This window comes from Habropoda laboriosa, unplaced genomic scaffold (genome assembly GCF_001263275.1).
Source record: "Habropoda laboriosa isolate 0110345459 unplaced genomic scaffold, ASM126327v1 scaffold259, whole genome shotgun sequence".
Lineage (NCBI taxonomy): Eukaryota > Metazoa > Arthropoda > Insecta > Hymenoptera > Apidae > Habropoda > Habropoda laboriosa.
In genome coordinates, this window is record NW_017100409.1 from 420272 (window position 1) to 438336 (window position 18065).

Genomic DNA, 18065 nt, shown 5'->3' on the forward strand with positions numbered 1-18065 from the left:
GCCGTATAGATTATCGTTATTAGTATCTTTCTGTAGTTATTAGTAGTAGAAGAAAAATGATCACGTGACATGACCGTAAAGATAACATCGTTTCTATTAAAAATAATAGGTAGTTCAGAAACACGATGTACTGACAATCCAAACATTCAAAGGCTCAGAAGTAGTTTAAAAATTGAATAGTTTAAACAATATACAAGGTGTCTCACGTAAGTGTTTCCATGAAATTTCTGGACTTTCCTTGAACTTTACGAAACAAATGGTTTAGACAGAACTATTTATCCGCATTTTTTTCGGATGTGTCAATATTACCTTCTGTTTTTTAAATTAAACTATAGCACTTTTTATAACAAATCGAACTATACATAACGGTACTTTTAACCGTTCAATTATAATATTATTGACTTTTTATATTATTTGTATTAATTTTGTAACACATGTATATTTGTTTGATTTGTCATGATACATTCTAATAAAAAACATTTAAAAAATGCTATAGTTTCATTTAAATAAGGAAAGCCTATATAAAGAAACTCTGATTTAAGAAAACTATGTACACTTAAGTACTGTGGATATACTTATAAAGCATACAAATTGCTCGTTTTTATTTTATGGTAAACATTACTCCTTTACATACTTGTAACACACACTTAATATAATAAATAAGATATTTTAATACTATTCTAGATCTGTATCATATAAAACAGAAACTTTAAATTCAATTTATGAAAAACAATACGTATTGACTAAGTATGTTTTACCAGTAAACCGACGGTGCAGTTCAACATTTGTCTAAAATAATTGTTTATAAAGTTCAAGGAAATTCCTGAAATTGCATGGTGATACACCCTCTGTATCACAGAAATATGAAAAATATATTTTATCAATATCATTGTTAAGAGGTAGGTGCATAGATAATCGTCTCACAACATTGATGGAAACAAATTTATAAGATTCACACCAGAACGCACAAAACTTTCTCCACAGTTCATCACCCTCAACACTCTGAACTGGACAGTGGACAAACTTCAAATTTCGTCGCTCAATTCCCGAAATTCACCGAACTCGAGGCATTAAAGCAAATTCGGACAAAGAATTGTGTGACGTACATTCGACGCGACGTGCACTTCGTTTATCCGGCACATATCCACGGACAAAGATCGAATTTTTGGGTTAATGGCGCGTCGCTGTCGCAGTATTTTCACATTCCATTCTGCTTAGCATTGAACGCACACGCGTATCAGCCCGCGAAAAGCCTTGCTCCGCATTCTGTCGTCAGATCTATCTCGGAACGCATTTCGGATGCATTCGATACGCCTCTACGCGGATCTGTCTTGTCTCGCCTTGCGGACGAAATTAATAGACCCTGAGAACACTTTGGCGGACGTGTCTAATATCGTCGACAGGCCAAATGACAGGCAGATTCTCGTCATGCGGATCATTTGATTGCTCGTCACGCGTCAATACCAGTTTAACCGTTTCGAAGTTATTACTAAGTGATTTCTAAACGTTAACTCGTTTGCCAAGCTGAAGGAGCAAGTGTTTCTTTGATCTGTGGGTGAGCTAGAGTTTACTTTTTCGAATAGTTGTTAGAGTGGAAGTTAGTTATTTATCGAATCAATATAACGAGTATGGCAATAATATGTGGCGATTTTCAGAGCCAGATTAAATTGAAGTAATTATTACTAATTGTTCAGTTATGTTTTGATAATAATATTTTCATAATCACAATATCGATCATTCAAGTCAACAAACCACGCAGCATCGTAGAGTTAAAAGAAAACATAATTGATGCAATTCCAATATTCGCTGTCGAGGAATCCACTTGGGAAATGTTATTTTCAAAAAATAATTGAATAATTGATAAATTGCATTCTACAGCTATTTTTTTTTAATAAATGTATTTCATTTTAATTTGACACGAGTATTACACAATATGTAGTTCTTTAAAAATCGTCATATTCTATTATTGCACGTAGTATTACAATATGTTAGCACTTACAATTAGTAGTTTTTATGATGGACTATGAAGGTTGTTTAAGTGCTCGAAAAAATTGGAAGTATTATTAATTTTAAACGAAACAAATGGGCGGAATCTAGTTGGAGAATTTAATTGGGTGAAGTGAGGCTTATGATTTAGTTTCGAGATAACGTTCATTATGATTCAGAGTTGTTTTTGGAGAAATATGTGGACACTCTTCAAAGTAGAATAGCTTTTCTTTTAATTAGATCAAACAGCTTGAGTTTTTGAATACGTTAGAAGAATTAGTTTACTACATGACATGTGAACAAATTTTTGAAAAAACTGCAATTAGTCGGAATCGCGAAGAAAATAGCAAAGATCGCTTGTTACAACTTTTTTATCTGAGCTCGTAATGAAAATTTAAAAAGTACGTTTTGTAGATCTGTGTCAATGATACACGTGGTGAAAATTTCATCTTTGTTTTTACTTCTTGGTCCTATCCGTAGGATTACACCATGTGTCCCAGCAATCGTGGTACAGCTGGGCAGAGGGTGATGCCTCGCGAAAAAATAAGTCGGAAGTGCAGAATAAAGCTTTTGCATGTGAAGCTTATTTTTCGAGAAAAACGACTTCAAAAATCTATCCAGTACACGTGTACTAACTGTAAGCTTTGACTTGACGAATCTATTTCTGCTCGTATTTGTATTTGTAAATACGGGCAATGTTATTATCTGCTTCCTGTTATTGCTACTATCATAATTACTGTCTTGCAGCAGTATTAGTGTCTTTTATTATGTATTCGATTCGAATAATTTCATAAATAAGGATAAAACTATGTACGAGTATTGCTTCCAGAAATTAATTTTATTACTGCAGAAACTGTTTCAAAATGTCGACCATGATACTGCATACACGGTTGCGCTCTTTAAACTAAATTATTACGCACTCCTTGCAGTGTATTATGAGAATTGTTTAGTTCTTCAAACGCCAAAACAATGTTTGCTTTTAGATCTTTAATACTCCTATTATCTGTAGAATACATTAGTGGAAGCAGATACTGACATTGCTCATGTTTATAAATACAAATACGAGCAGAAACAGATCCGTCAAGTGAAAACTTACAGTTAGTACACGTGTACCAGGCAGATTTTCAAAGTCGCTTTTCTCGAAAACGAAGCTTCACATGCAAAAACTTCATTCTTCACTTCGACTTATTTTTTCCGGAAGAATCATCCCCTACCCTGTCGTAGGGGAGATCGGTGTCGAAAGTAACGATTTGACTGGACTACGATTGCGCAAAAACTATTACATTTACAACAAAAATTTGTATACCAAACTCTTACATGGCTGTCTGAAATTATTGAATCACAGCAGTTTCACTTCATGATAAATAATATCCATGTTATTAATCAAAAATGGAGACCGGAGAAAGTATTACAATCGTCCTGTACTCTGGGGCGGTTGTAACATGGCATGGGGTAAATAATGTTACGAATCGCGATATGTTTGTTGCGAAACTGATAATTGTCCCTCTTTTTGAGTCAGACCATTCAAGGAACCTACTCGGGATAGGGGACTCAGGTAGTGCTCGGAAGATAGACTATTAACGCACAACAGTTTGCTGTTAAAACTATATATTTGTGAATGAACGTTGTGCAGAGCGCGAAATGTCTAGGCTTACTGATAGGAAAATTGTCGTGTCGTGTAGTGTTCGCTATTTTATAAACTACGTGTGTGTTGTGATTGGTGGTGTGAAAACTGTCGTAGGTGGTGGAAGTGTGTGGTGATTGGGGTGTGTCTGCTGGTGGTGTGAAAGTGGGGCATTTGTTCTTACATTTGTTATATTGCTTGTCTGAAAATTGGTGATGTCGATGGTCTGTTTTATTGCTTAGGGCATGTGGTGTCCAGGTGTGAGAGTGGTCGAATTTTTGGTGTAATAAAGTAATTTGCCCATGCCGGCTAAGACCTCGCTTTTTAGAAGGTGCTGTCTATTGAAAATACCCAAGCGGCGTCTGTTACGCATGTGACAATCACAAGATTTATCAGACTAAATCGTAACAGTAAATGAAGAACAGTAAAAGAATTGTGTTTATACAGAAATAAAATTAACTATAAATCAGATTCTTTAAAAAATTACGATATTTTTATCTAATTACAGATTATTCGGTTTTACAGTTATGACAAACGTATAAATCATGTTGTTTAGTGCATTCTTCATTTGGCAATATCGTGTATTTGAATCAAGGCATACAAAACAAAAATACTCCTTATTGTAATGTTACTTTCACAAATTTTCATTAACAAGACGCTTAAAAGTGTTAAGTAACGATCGGTATTACATTCAAAAGGGTCAAATTAAAGATTAAAAGAAAGAAGAAGCACTGAAGCACTTGCATAAGGAATATTCACATGACAATTTTAAAGCATTAAGAAAAAGTTACTTCAGGGTGCCGAAAAGTCATTTTGTTCACTGTATACATATATTAATTGCCTATATACATATATTGCCAGGATATGGATGTAAGTATGTACTTAAATTGTAACTGTGCATCGTACATCCAAAATTTGCGACAATGACTATAATACATTCTGAATTATTACCAAAGTTACTTTTGACCCCAGTCTCCCCTACTACGATTGCTGGGACACCCTGTATATACGCTGTGATTTGCCAGTGTTTTTCGTTAATAACTCGAAAACGAAGCTTCAAACTACATTTTGGATAAGGAAACTGTTGTTCAGGGTCACCCCAGCAACACTCCATCCCAACGTTACGGGACACCCTGTAGATATGATACTGCTTTCCGCATTTCTTCGTCACTGCTTCTGTGCCTCTTATTCTTCCTCACTCTTCTTCTGGTCTGTCTCATTTATTTCTAATACTTTTAAATTCTACAATTTTTAAATTCTGCCTGTCATTTCCAATTTAGTACCTTTATGTTAAAATGAAACAAAATTAAGATGAAATGTAGTTTATACTTCAAATTTCCGAGCATGTGCATAATGAATTGAAAAACCAGCAGGTCAATAGATTCTACCCTTCTTAAATTTAATCCTACCAATTTTAGTACCCCTATCATTACTCTTATCATTTTATTTATTTCCATGGTAATACCTTTTCTTGTCACACATTCATCGAACTGATATTTATTTAAAAATTCGCGACCCTAAATAAATCATAATAAATTGACATTTCGAATGCCAAACACTATTCCAAAACCAATGTAATTTTTCAGAAATCAAATTCACCATGTTACACGTGTAACTCCTTTTTTCTAAACGATACCCGCGTATTCTATTTATGGTGGCAGTGAAAAAATTCCTTCAAACGAGACGACACCGAAATTTCAGGGAAAAATCCGGGTTGCCCGATCGATTAAAGGATAGCAAACGATTTAGCATGCTCGAATCGGGATGCGTTGGTCCCGATAAATTTCATCGTGAACCGGCGCACGCTTCTGCTCCGTGTGATCACGATCACCGGACCAGTTTGCCACCCACGTGTGGGAAACTAACTTGCGAAAAGGTCACTCACGTGTACTTTTCCCTCCGGTTTCGTTACGACGTATTGTTGTTTGCGTCGGAACGAGGCGCGTGCAATTAATTAACCGGCTCCCCCAGTCAGGCTGGCTTGTCGTTTAAAAAAAGGCATCGCGAATGGGAAAACAGTGCAATTTATTCTTTTTGGGGTGGAGGGAGGTAAAACGTCAATGTTATTTCTAATAATACTATACTTACGCGGGAAATGGTTTGAAAACAAATGTTACAAATTTTCGTGAGAATAGTATAGGAAATACAAATAAGGTTGTTATTAATTGAAAACTTGACTTTTGAAGTATTGAAAAGTAATTACTTACAGTGGAGGACAGAAGTATATATACACCCTATAAAATGGAATAACTTTTTTAAAATTAGGCGAAACGACTTGAGTTTTGTTTGAGAAGTTAGAAAAATTAGTTTACTAGATGACGTGTAAAAGATTTTTTGAAAAAACTGCAATTGGTCGGAATCGCGGAGAAAATAGCGAAGGTCGTTTTTACAACTTTTTTATCTGAGCTCGTGATGAAAATTTAAAAAATACGTTTTGTAGATCTATATCAATTATACGCACGCTGAAAATTTCATCGAAATCGGTAGATGGAGAAATAATGCGATTTTTACAATCGTTAACCGATTCCGATGAAATTTTTAACACTGTGTATAATTGACATAGATCTACAAAACGCATTTTTTAAATTTTCCTTACGAGCTCTGATAAAAAAGTTATAAAAACGACCTTCGCTATTTTCTCTGCGATTCCGACTAATTGCAGTTTTTTCCAAATTTTTTCTACACGTCATCTAGTAAACTAATCTTTCGAAGTTCTCAAAAAAACTCAAGTCGTTTGGCCCAATTTTGAAAATGTTATTGCGTTTTATAGGGTGTATGAATACTGTTGTCCTCCACTGTATTTTATAGCTGTGTTGTCGGGTATTCGTTAGATTTTTGAAATACAAAAAGACTTTAGGATTGTAAGTATAAATTTAGGTGTTCATGATCTTATTTCAGCGTAAATTAGTGTATGTCTTGCATAGAGCGTACTATGTACAATTTCTTTTGAAAACCAAATTTATGTTTTTACGTTTTTAATATTCTCACTCTGCATCTGCATGTAATGTCAAAGTTGCAATATGGAATTATTTATTGCTGTACTTAATGCTGTCAAATGCCCAATGCGAAGTTCGAGCTACAAAATTGGAGCCATTTGTTATTTTTCAAATGCAAAATTTGTATTTTTCCTCGTTCAGATTTGATTAACAGTTTGTGACAACAAAGTCCACGTCGAATACGATTCACTACTTTGTCATGAAACGTTTATTATTGATACAAGGCATTAATAATGAAATTCATTCAACGAATAAATACATAAATTTATCCAATAAATTAATTTTACATTTTGCCTACAGCTTCAACGGTAAATATCATTTAATTTTCCAACAGACTTATAAATTCAGATACGATGGTGAAATATCAATAATAGCATTTAAGGAAAGTAAACAATTACTAAAATTACTAATAAAAGCAAATAAGCGTATATGAATTATGAACTGATCTGTTATTTCTTCAATTTCTCTATTTTTCCCTTCAATTTTGCAATAGAATAATTATTTTCTGTTGTCAACAAAATCTCTTAACTGCAACGATAAACATCATTCTTAATTCTTTTCGATATTTCAATGAAACTCCTTCATACTTGCCAACTTTACGCGCTTGCGTTTGCTTGCGAAAGCAATATTATTAGTTATCGACGTAATGACGTAAATGCGCGACTAAATAACTGAACGGTGGCATTTAAAGTGACATTTTAGCCGTTGTATAATTTGCACGGGGTAACCTACCACGGATAGAGGCGAGCGTTAACGAGAAATACAAGTAAAGTCGCGTTAAAAATGTATAGGTACGTAACCGTATCCGTGAAAGTAACACTCTTTGTATTTGAAATTTTTTAAGAAGCAGCGAAATAGAACAGCTCCTACCACGATAAGAAAACTCACTGCAAGCGTTTTTGAACAATGTCTTCGCTTTCATTTAATCTGTACTCCTCTTCCCTTTATTTAGAGTCGGACTTGGCAACCCGATTCTCACGATTATAGCGAATTGTTTTTCATTTAACAAACTTTCTACTCGGGAAGAATCTTTAAGAAAACAAGAAACGCATCGGAAACCGGAAAGCAGCTCTTCAGTTTGATCTTTTAGAGTTGGGATTGTTTTCCGAAAAGTTTTAATTGATCGTGTTCAAGTTTAAAGTAATTGGAATGAGATACGCTTTGGAATTTTTTCCTTAAAATCAAAGTTTTCTTTCCCTTTATATACTAAATTCATTTAGTTGGTTCTTATCAATTGAATTATGTACTTAATTTTAAATGTTATGATATATTTTCAAGAAGAATGCACGTATTTTTCGTAACTTTTCCGTTGTTTACTTGTGGATTAGTCAGAGGAACACTTGTACGTTATTAGAGGCATCTGGTGTCTCCATTTGGCCATCCTTCAAACGTTTAATTTAGTTTGCAGTTGCACAATTGGGACCTAAGAATAAATTGATTAAGTTAATGCACTCTTCTTGGATTATTATATTGATCAATATAAAATATATAATAATGGAGGAATTGAATATTGATAAGAGTAGCATATCCAATTGAAACATACCTTTCTTTCCATTTATTTTACCAGTAGAATAACAGGTAGACATAAAATTATAAATATCAACTCACAAAGTATAAATAAGAGCTACTACTCACTATTTTTCAAGCAATTTTTATTATTAACATGAATCATGTAAACTATTCCGAAATAGAAAGCTTTTACATAGCTACAGTTTCAGTTAAAAAGAAGAAAAAATACATAAAAATTTCTTAAAAAGTCGTCAAGCAGTTAATTTGAATATTTCTCAACTTCGATCAACTAATCAATAGTTGAAATATAGTACATTATGGGAAACCTCCATTTTTACAAAATCATTAGCGCACAACAGCATCGCCCCAAATACGATTTTCATTTTCATTTTTCAAGTAGACAGGAACATGAATGGTTACATATCATCGGTTCGCTAGAAGAATGACACAACTAATGAAAGTAAATGTTTCAGGAAATCAGTTTGTAACTTTTTGTAGTAGAATGTCATTAATCACTCGATCATTTAGCAATGAACAAATTTGTTTTCTTTTACAGTTTAGCTAATAGTATTGCTTTCTATTTAAAGAAGGATTAAAACAGCTCTCTTTTGAATTGTGACATTGTTCTTGTTAAATAGTATAATTTTAACTTTAATTTTAGAGACGCTAATTCTGATAGAATAGCTCACTTTTAGAGTCATTTTTTGTAGATATGTCGAAATTAACGTTTTTTCAGATGTATCACTTTTCTATGTAATGGACGATAGGAAACACGATAATGTCGTCGTAAATACTCGTGGACTGTCGAAGGGGAGCAATATTGATACGATAACATTCCGAGAAAATGTTTCACACCGGTAAACAAATCGTTGTCCGTCGAGATACGAAGTGATATCATCTCGCAGTCTCGAAGAATGACCTCATCGCACCTACATACCCGCAGTTAGGTAGAAATACCGCGGAAATCTCAAGATCTTTTGCAAAAGCATCTCTCCTCGCCATTGGACGGCACAATTCTTACCGTAGCCTGCCGCAACATCCTTTCGAGCGATTAACGCACGCGTCTAACCGCTTTCTTGCATCATTTCTGACGGATGATGAACGTTTATGCTTCTACTGCCTATTCACGCTTTGTTATTCATTTGTTTATTGTTCCTGCGGAATTTTATTAAATTCGATTACTAGCCACTTGTTTCTTACGCATTGAAGACTTGGTCGTAAGAACCGGTAATCCCCCAAAAATGAAAATTTTTCAGGAAACAAAATAAATTTCATTAAAAGTCAGAAATTCGATTCAATTTTTTTGCCATCTCTAATTTCTTCATTGTGCCTATACTAATAATGGGTTGCACCAAATGAATAGAGCTTCTTCTATTAGTGAGTGCATTCTAACCTAAAAATATAAACAACGTATAAGACGCTGCATTTTATAAAAATATGAACAGGGAAAAACTGCAGCGGAAGCATTCAGAATGCAGATTCTTAGTAAGAACATCATATCATCTGATGTATGAAAATATTGGTTTAAACGTTTCGGTGGCCCTCGAAAATGTAATGAAGAATTGCAACAGTTACTGGACGAAAATGGAGTAGAAACAAAAAATGAACTTGTAAAACAATTAGGAATGCGTGAATAAACAGAAGAAGACAAGGTAAATAAAAAATAGATGCTGAATTTGGCGAAAAGTGGATTATTCATTGGTACATCTAACATAAGTTTACTATTACCTATGCGTATACGCTTTACTGAAATACATACGATCTGCTGCAATGGTAAATAAGGAAATGGAGTGGAAACACTATTGAGTATTGTCCATACGCACGCGATACCCACATTATCAAATTTGCTGGTTGGCTCAACAGAACCAGTTGTAAATGTAATATCGATATTTAAAAAGAGAAAGAAATACCTATGCGTATTTTTGGCGTTACAATTTAAATTCGTGAAAAATGTGAATTTTCGTCCATTGGCCACTTGTTTTTTTTTTATATTTTTCATACGTCAGACAAAACTCAAAACTAAAATTTTACGTATTAAAGATTTTTCCATTAAATGACGGTTATGTTCTTAATGGCACAATTATGCTCCTTTTTCCTCATTTTTCGTGACTTTTCGCAAAGCTTTAGGCGTTATCTTTAAAGTTTGTCAAAGACTTTTGCGCCACCTTGTAGGTAGAAGTTTTGGTCATGTTTTCATTAATAGTTATATTAAGTCATGTTTTACTTGAATTATGAAAGTAAAGAGCGAAATCAATTTTTAATGTATATCTTTTTGGCAGCTATGTTATTATATACGCAAAAGAAAAACGCGATAATTGAAGTAGCAGGATTAAATGAATGTCGATACATTTTAGAAAATTAAGGAAGGGTCAATTGGTGATTTTTTAAAGTGAAACATTAAAATTTCGTAATCATTAGAGCTAGTTTGTTTTTGTCTAAAGTGAAAGCTCGTTAGATAACAGTAGTAGCTGTTAGCTCATGTCAGAAATCTATCAAGAGCATTTAGCCTTCCACTTTATTGGAGTTCTTGTTATAAATAACGTTGTCCCAATGTGACTTTCGTTACAAATTATAATCCCGTTATTTTATTAACTAATTAATTAAGAATTAATTAGATATAATATAAACAAGCTTAACAAATTCTTTTGTTTCATTATTTGTACTGGGTGGCACATATAAATCCAGCCTTAAACGTAAAATGCATTTTTACAATTTCATTTGATAATACACAATGTACTGTACATTTGAGTTACATTTTCTACAGTAAATAAACATTATGTTTAACTTTGACAATTTACACGTTCATCAGCATTTTTATCTCTGTACAAAATATAACTTTAAGTCTGTACTTTGCGTTTGTGGCCAGTTTCACGTGCGCCACCCAGTATTATGCAATGTTTTATTGTAGCATTTTAAATACCACTTCTTTCATCACGTGTACCTATTTCATCGTCCATTAATCAAAGTCACATCACAATGACACAATATTGAAATTCTTCCGCAACAAAAATAAAAAGTAAAACAGCAATTGATCCTCAACGTGCCATGTTACACAAGGGTTGCCGTACGAGTAAAAACCTTTCGCTTGGAATCACCTTATGCTTTCTCCCCACACTTTTACCACCTTCTAGCGTCAAAAAACAAATTCACCTTTCCCAAACGAACACGCCAATTCAAAAAAAGAAAACCCACCTCGCGAGCAAAGTGAAGTCAACTTTCGTGCAAGTACCATTTTTAAGTATAAAAATCATCGTCCTCGAGCGTATCAATGGGGGCGTCTCGTCGTTCAACATTGGTATACACGACCACCATGGTGCCATTACTGAAAATTACTGGGAAATAGGTTAAAAGTTGATCTCAATAGCGGATGCTCTTAATTGCTGTGGGCTCGGTAGCGATTACGGTCACGTTTTTCCCAGTGAAAACGCTGAAAACAGAAACAGTGGCCCATATAAGGAGGCCCGCCAGACTGTCCAGTGAAAGTCGTTTGAACAAAATTGTTGACTGTTCGTATACTTTGCTAGCTATCGTGTCGCACAATACCACTACTACTGGTGCTGGCGTCCTCTCATCGAGCTTCCAGCATAAAAGTCAGTTGTTTAGTAGCGCTCCAACTCCAGAGGCCTCGGCTTGGTTCGCGTGCCACTCCTACGGTGCCTCCTCGAGTTTCTAATCACGTCCACCTTACTCTCGATCGCTCTATATTGATCGATATTGGAACCTCGTGGTCGGGGATAGACGATCTGTAAATTCTGTTCTGTAAGTAGCTACTCGATACTTTAAGGCGATACGCTGGTGCGCGAAGAGGAAATTTTGAAATATATTTATATAGCGAATTTGAAATATATTTAGGAATCGAAGTTTGTGTCGCAATACAGTGTTTGAATAGAGTGAATTATTGAATTTAGTTTGTTCTCTAGAGAGGAAATTTAAAGTGTAACATTTGCATTATGGTACTATATAGGTTGCAAAGATGACGTTTAAAGTTGCTTGTCAGATTAGGGTTATAGCACCGTATCGAAGTAAGAATATTTTATTCGACGTTGCATAATGTTCAATTCGGATATCCGTTTAGCAATGATAGTTTTCCCAGCATAATTCTCCGGTTCTTTCCAGTCCAGTCATTCAAGGTTGCCGATTTAATGGGTCTAGTAGGCCGAATGGAGAATTGAGTTTAATTTTTCTGTTATATTTAGCGGTACAATTTAATGTAATAATGATAATACATGATGCTGTTCCAAATTCTGTTGAAAAGTTTAGCAATTTCAAGCACCACTTTTTTCATGATTTTATGGATTTGTTTGTTTGTAACAGATACGACAGGCTTTTAGTGGCTGTTAATTACACTGAAATATTTTTCCATTATCGCTGCATTATTTTAAAGCTGCTGATTGGCGCGCAATTAGAATTTAAAAAAGAGATACGTACATTATAACCATTAAATGGGAACATGGATGAAATACGTGAAATATTCAGCACGGATATTCAGTCGTTTCGCAATTCAATTCTCTCCGCATAAATATCGTCGAAGATCGATCGCTTTATCGCTAATCAGTACTGCACTGGTCAATTTCGGAATATTCGTTATTCTATTATCGAAATATTCATTTGTTCTATTTACGATGTATCTATACTCTATTGACAATTCGCAAAATTCATCAAACGCTCCCGTGGAAATTTTATCGCAACAAACCTCAATATACTCCTACTAGAATACCCATTATTCCTACTAATAATAGCAAAACGTTAATTAAATGCAAACAAACAGCAACATTGTCGATTAGAATCTCTCGAACAACAGAATACGCGAGCAACAAAGTGTTCGATTAGCGAAACATTTAAATAACAGATTTCGAATAATACAAGTTCCACCGTGGTTATAATTATGTCATGTATTATTCATATCACTCCGTATAATAAATCGCACGCACCTAACACTAAAGAAAGCAACTATTAACAAATATTCATTAAATACTTCCTAACCAATTACTGAAATATTCTATAAATCACTAAACTAAGTTAGATATATTTAAAAAGTACCATTCGCGAATTTATTTCTTATTTCTCAATTTCTGAAAGCTTAAAATCGATTCACAACCGATTCTCCAAATAGATCCTGCACCATTTTTATTTGTTTATTCGTTTATTTCCATGGGTATGTATACAAAATAATATAGACAGACATCAGACAAAATATCGGTAATTATAAACGAAAATTTCCAAAAATGTTCGAGCACTATACATATAAGCTTGCCTTTCTAGTGATGCATTTCGGTTAATTATCAGAGGGTTGGGTTGATGCCTTTTCATTATGAGCCGTCTTTTTTTGTATTTTAGGATTACGTATTGTTAGTTTAAATCATTTTCACTTTCTTACACAAATATTCAAACATTTATCAAAAATGAATGTCTTGAATATTTATAATTTCTATTATTCACACATTAATCATTGGTATTATTCGTTCATATTATTCACATTATAATAGAATAACGATTCAAAATATTACGAATATTTTTACCTGTGCCGTGTTTAATGGTTATTTTGTTAGTGTCCGAATATTTTTGGGAGTAACTGTAATGCTTAATGTAAAACATATCTGCCTACAAACGTTTTGAAGATGCAAGACAGCCTGTAAACAAATCAAGACTGAAAAATGCAAGTTATTTTATTAACAAGACTAAGATTTGACTTGTGAACAGGCAATTAGAAGGGCAATGCGTACCTACTAAAGGAACTTTGATTTTAAAAATTCTGATTTTTTTGAAACTTTGTAAGTTTGGAGAGGACATTGCTGAAAGTATCACGCAATTTTACTTTCTGGTTCTTCAGGGTGAAAACACCGTTTAAAGATTAATGTGTGCTTTCCTATAATTCTATTTTCTAGTTAGAATTAAAATTGAATTACTTTTTGTGCTCTATAAAACTGCAATGAAAATGTTAATGTTTAAATAAAAGAACATACCCCACTGCCATTATTTGAAAAAATTTTTATTTTCTTGTCAGGTCATAAAACATGCAGAACTTCGTTATAAGTACAGATGTGTGTACTAACTTATCTGACAATAGAGTATTTTGAAAATTTTAACTGAAGTGTTCATCCTGGACGCTCGCTATTACACTTAGGTAAGGTATAGGTAAGGGGTTTCATCCCGAAGAATCAAAAAATAGCAAAAAAAAAATAAATTGCCCGATTTCTATCGAGATTTCCTATAAAACCTGTAGAGTTTTAAGAAAATTGAAATTTTCCGAATACTGAAGTTCCCTTGTAAGTGCTTCTGATGTTAAATATAACTTCTTTTTATCATTAATAATTTTGAAAAAAAAAATGTTTAACAAGTCACTTTGATTACTTGTTAGACAGGGGGGGGAAGAATACAACGTCGCGGAGTCGTTAAAAGTGTCGTTAATTAACGACTGGCCAATATTTGGTCGATTGGCTGGTTTCATATGGTGGTTAGTTATTGTAGCGATCGACGGGACATAATACGTGGTGCACGCCGGGACGGCTACATCAATTAATTGTACAAATGCCTCGATTGATCAAACGCTCGCCTGGTCCCGGCTTTCTCTTGATACCAACGATTTCGTTGATTTAATTTCCACGGTGGCGTGTTATTATTACCGATACGGGCGTTTTCCGCGTTCTATGGCGCGCCTCGATACGCACCGTTGTGCTGCTCGATCGTCGATGAAACGAACGCACCCCGACGCTATATTTGTAAGTCACGCACCAGCACCGGAAGATCGCTGACCTACGACAACCGACTTGGTCGCGAACAAAGAACTCTCGCTGTAAATGACTGGCGAAGAAGAACGTCCATGACTCGTGAATACTCGAGGAATTATCAATTAGTTGAAATAGAAATTTATGGCGTAAGATTTATTAAAGGTGGTTCAAGAAAATTACTTTCAGGGAGTGACTTTGAATTTTATTGGAATTGTGATGGATGATTGGTGAACTTTTTATGAAATTTAGTGACTAGCAATGTTATCGAAGTAAATTGTTATCGGGTCTTTGTTAGTTATAGGTAGTTGTATAGGGTAAATCGTAGTATAACCGAGAACGTAGTGATTCTTTATAAAAAAAAATTATAAGTTAACTCATAATGTTTGCTCACATATTGTAATAAAAATCTAATTCGTTAGTAATTCTAATCAAAGCATGTAATACATTAGTGAATAGTTGTCAATAATAAGAAACCGCGTGATTCTTCTGTCGATGAAAAAATTAACAACGTTGAAGTTGATATTTCAACTGTAAATAGTATTCAACAATTACGTTTTTAATACTATCCTTATCCTTATATCCTTAATACGAAGGGTGTTCCACAACTGTTTTTCCTACAACTAATCGTCTCAACTTTCAATTAGAATGATTAACTTGACACGCTTCCGCCTATGAAGCACGTTAATAAATGTGACCAAGAACGACAACATCATAACGAGAACTGACACTAAAAATAATTCTGTCGTTAGAAAACTCGTTTCTATTGAGCCAGTGCTTCAAATGGGACAATACTTACCAATTTATAATAATATAAATCAGTAAAGTATTTATAAGAATACTTTCAACTTATTGTTTAGAACAAAAGAAACTATTCAGGAACTATTTTTTAACTAGAAAAATCGCATTATGAAAATGATCATCAAAATGACATTCAACATTTTACAAATATTCTTTACATCTACAATGATACATTTTCCAAGAATATTTATAATTGGGAAGGTACTGGCAAATAAATTGTTGCTTTCATTAGACGTTCTGTTCTGATAGAAGTAAATAAGTAGTAATCGTCGATAATTACAGGGTTGACCGTTAATTTAAATAATTAATTCTACATTAATTACTATATTATAAAAATCGTTAATTTTGAAACATTTGCAAAAAATAACTCTAAAAGTGAGCTACTTTTATCTAAACAAGCGTTACTAAAATTCAAATTAAAATTATACTATTTAACGAGAACAATGTGACAATTCAAAATAGGGCTGTTTTACCCCTTTTTTAATAGTAAGCAATACACGTAAACAATATTTTATTAGAGACTCGCAAAACCTAAAGACTATTAGCTAAATTGTGAAAGAGAAAGAATTTGTTCATTGCTAAATGGATGAGTAATTAATAACTTTCTACCGCAAAAAGTTTCAAACTGATTTCCAGAAGAATTTACTTTGGTTAGTAGTGTCACTCTTCTAGCAAACCGACGATATATACAAATATAATACACACAGAAAACAAAACATGCAAATTTCCCATCTATAAAACTATTATATGTCCAATAACCAATTACGAATACGAACAAATCGCACGAATTCTGTCACTCTGTCAAACCGTTCCTTCGTATTCAAACGACACTTGAAATCAATTGCAGTCACAGAACTGTTGATCGTTTGAAAGAGAAAGATCGTCCAGGATCGTTTTCCGGATAGCCGGTCGCCGGCTGATTGAAAAGTCGACACGATGACCCAGATCGCTGGGCTCAGAATCGATACACTTTCACGATTACGGGACCTTTGCTTACATGCCCAAGTCAAATGTTGGCCGGTCGCCAATCAGGATTTGTTTAGCCGGAAATCCACGTTTACAATGCATCGCGATCGGTATTTTCCAAAGGGTGGATCGATCGCAGACAATCGAGCGAACGTCGCAACGTGCGTACAATTTCACATAATCGGTGAAAATAATCATCGTTGTCGCATATGATAAATCTCCCTCGATGATTTATGAAATCTTCCGTGCGTCCATTTGCTGCTTTATTAACGGGAATTACGTGTGCGCTGAGAAAATCGAGATTGATCGAGGCAATCGTTGGAATTATAGGGAATTGAAAATTTCTCGTGGAGTTATGGTTGTTCCTTGATGAACATGTCTTGGGTTATTTTTTCATTCCACAAAGCTGTAGAATTTATAGAAATTTTCTGAAGTGTTCAGTTTTAAGTACACTTACAAGCAAGACTATTCAATTGATAATAAAATCGCACAAATATTTATACGTGATTGGAAAGAGTATGTCACAAGAATCACGAAAATATAATTTAAAAATGCTATCAACAACTGGTTTAGGAGCTGGTTCGATTTTTGTGAAAAACTGTCAGCGACCACCAGTCATATTTTTATACGAATACGAAGAGCTTCGTCAGAAAATATTTTCGATAACAAGGTATCGACATGTAGTCACCATTACATGTTTTCTTTTGGAAAGATAAACTCTTGTCTACGTATGTAACTCTCTTCTGATTCACTGCAATTTTTAAAACCACTTTTAAGTGAAATTTTCGTAACCCATATGACGCATTCCTCCGAGTCGCGTATAAAAATATGTGATTTTTCATCAATTGAATAGCCTTGCTTTCTTCTTTTTCTGTTATCATTATCATCTTCAACGTTGTTATTATTGTTTCTTGAACTTAATTTAGAATCGGATTTTACGTTATTAATGTTCTTCTTACTTACCTTAGTTAGTCTATTTTACTTACAGTAACTTTTTCTTCAGCGTTTTCTTTTCTTCTCTTTTTCTTTCTTTTAATTCATGTTTTCTATTATATGTAATATACATATATTACGTACTGTAATGGGTTATACCCGTAAACAAATAGATAAATAAAAATAAATTTTACTTTTCCGGATCAGTTGCTTGAACTAACAACAAAGGTATTACAGTAAAAGTTCTATAAGAGTTCCAAAGTCGGGACCGCTGTGGAACAGCTACGAAAAAGGTAGTAGGTTTCTCAAACTCTTTGTATTTTACCGACACCGACGCACGCAGAAAGAGACAGCTGACAAAGAAGAGAGAGATATTGAAACTCGAGCCAGTCCTAAAATATCAAACACCTACATTCGGTGAGACAACACTAATACAAAAGAAAAACTTTTTTGTTTTTTGTGTTTTGCTGATAAAAATTTTACTGACATATCCATTTTTTTTTTCTGATTAAAATGAGACCAAAC

General features: G+C 33.9%; 1 protein-coding gene across 15 annotated transcripts in view; it reads left to right on the plus strand.

Annotated features, from left to right (window-relative positions):
• Positions 1 to 18065, plus strand: part of LOC108575465 (tropomodulin) — a 205887-nt gene that overhangs the window by 126512 nt on the left and 61310 nt on the right. Inside the window, exon 1 of one of the 15 annotated variants that reach the window (XM_017938281.1) lies at positions 1501 to 1555. The exons of 13 other annotated variants lie outside the window; for them this stretch is intronic. The gene's annotated coding sequence lies outside the window, so the exon portion shown is untranslated. Of the gene's footprint in view, positions 1 to 1500; positions 1556 to 11755; positions 11875 to 18065 lie in introns of those variants that run through there. One more of the 15 variants, XM_017938278.1, reaches the window with a different exon arrangement.